General features: G+C 47.8%; 1 pseudogene; it reads left to right on the top strand.

Moving 5' to 3' along the window:
- Positions 1 to 2,500, top strand: part of LOC120907563 — a 9,179-nt pseudogene that overhangs the window by 2,972 nt on the left and 3,707 nt on the right.

Below are 2,500 nucleotides of genomic sequence, written 5' to 3'. Positions count from 1 at the left end.
AAGTCTTAGGTAGCGCTCCAAGACTGTCGCCATACGATACGCTCTATGGCAAATGCAGGTGTGGGTGGGTTCAGCCCCACTTTGCTCCGGTTCGGCACTGAGCCCGTCGTCTCATAAGGGCGCGGGCCAACCCTCGCGTGGAGCTCCCTGTTTCATAGCCACCCACGGAACCAAATAGGAGACTGCATAAACAGACGCGGATAGCGGGCCTGAGTTTGAGCCCAATAGAATGAGTAACACGAAAACTAAGAAGGTCAAAAAGACCAAGGGGTTGACAAGAAAGATCCGGACCAAGCGTTCATGGATCTTCAAGATCGAATGGAGGCGATGCGTTTTGGGATAAGCAAACTCGATGATGAGTCTTCCCATTTTACGCTAGTTACGGTAATGATGGACTTCCTCGATGAGGTAATGTCCGAATTTCGAAGGTACAGAGCCGTAAATCGCATGCAGCAGGTCCTCGACCGTCAAACGCAAACGTCGTTTGACGGTAACGATGGATTCGGGCCGCAAACGCGAAAAGGCAGAAGACCAGTGGCTGATGACCAACAGCCTGGTCCAAGTGGGTTGCAAAGATTGCAACAACAACAACAACAACCATCGAGGTTGACCTCTGTTAGGGAAGCGGTGGAAAATATTCCAAGTCCGAGAAACGGACCGAATATTAATGAGGGTAGAATTAATAAGAGGAAGAAGAAGAAGAGCAAGAAGAAGCAGAATAAGCCCAGGAAGCGGCCTGAGGCTCTGCTGATATCGGACTGCACTTCCGAGGAGCTGGCGAAATTGCTCAAGGAAATGAAGCAGTCCGATGCTCTTAAATCGGTTGGAGAGACAATCTCTAAGGTCCGACGGGCCCAGAATGGAGGCATGTTGCTAGAACTTAAGCAGGGTAGTTCTGCTAGTGCAATTGCCCCAAAGGTTAAGGAAGCGGTGAAGGGCAAGGCGTCAGTGAGAACGCTAGCTCCTTCTAAAATGATTGAGATCATGCATCTCGATGAAATTACCACCCCAGAGGAGGTTGCGGAGTCTGTCAAAGCACAGCTCAACATCGAGATAGAAATAGATCGTATCAAAATGAAGAAAGGCCGCGCGGCCGGTACGCAGTGGGCACGGATCAACGTATCGCTGCCAGACTTTCAAAGCTTCCTGAATTTGGGAAAGCTGAAAGTTGGTTGGTCGATATGCCATATCCGCGAGGTTATGGAAGAGCAGAAATGCTATAAGTGTTGGAAGGTAGGCCATACGAGCTACCATTGTAGGGAACCAGACAGAAGTAATCTGTGCTGGAAATGCGGTTTGAGTGGACACAAGAAGCAAGCTTGTACCAACTCTGTCAAGTGTTTGGATTGCGGTACGAGGTCACAGAACCTTCACGCAACGGGCAGTTATATGTGTCCCCGAAGGCGAACGATTAGACCATAATGGTTAGGTTGCTACAACATAACCAGAATCATAGTTATGCTGCATTTCAGTTAATGTGGCAAACGATTAGGGAAGAATCTGCGGATATAGTGTTGATTGCAGATCCGTATCTGGCAACAACCAACGTCAAAGTGTTACGCAATGACGATAACACAGCAGCGGTAGTGGTTAACGCGGACTTACCAGTTAAGGTAGTCAGTAAGGCTTTGAAGGGTTTAATGATAGTTGACATAGGTGATATGCGAGTGGTTAGCGTTTACGCGCCACCTAGATTTAGTATGGAAGAGTTCCAGAACATGTTGGATAACACGGTAATGGCCGTAACCGGTATCCACAAATTCGTTATCGGGGGGACTTCAACGCTTGGTCAGTAAGTTGGAACAACCAACTTGGCGAGCGTGGAGAAACCCAGAAACGAAGAGGTGAGTTAGTTTTATCAACCTTTGCGCAGATTGACGCAATTTTATTGAACGACGGCAGCACCCCAACTTATGTTGGACCAGGGCGCACGTCAGTAGTTGATCTTACTTTTGCGAGCCGAACCGTAGCAAGATCATTTAAGTGGGAGGTGTTATCTAGCTATATGAACTCTGATCATCGTGCAATACGAATAGATCTTGAGACGCAAAGCGTGCGTAATCTGTCCCGACCCATAACGGGATGGAGCATCAAGTATTTTAGCAAAGATATATTTGAAGTTATGATGCAAGCCGCTTTTGAGACCGAGGTCACAACAAGCGAAGACTTAATGCGTATACTTGTCACGGCGTGCAATGCGACGATGACTAAACGTAAGAGGTACACTCCTAACAAGAGTGCATTTTGGTGGACGTTAGAGATTGAGGCACTTCGCAAAGAGTGCAAACACCGCGATCGATTAGCGCAAAGAGCTTTTAATACTGATCTCTATTCTACTTTTAGGGACGAGTTCAAGGTGGCACGGAATGCCCTCAAGCGATTGATCAAGCATACCCGACAGAGGAAGTGGAAAGAGTTCCTGGGAACAGCGAACAACGCATCATTTGGTATAGTATATCATACGTTCAAGAAAGTGGCCGAGGGTTCGATTGGACCCCGA

This window comes from Anopheles arabiensis (assembly GCF_016920715.1).
Source record: "Anopheles arabiensis isolate DONGOLA chromosome X unlocalized genomic scaffold, AaraD3 X_pericentromeric_contig0010, whole genome shotgun sequence".
Classification (NCBI taxonomy): Eukaryota; Metazoa; Arthropoda; class Insecta; order Diptera; family Culicidae; genus Anopheles; species Anopheles arabiensis.
The sequence above is the reverse complement of the archived record's forward strand: the minus strand, read 5'-3'. Positions and strand labels throughout refer to the sequence as shown.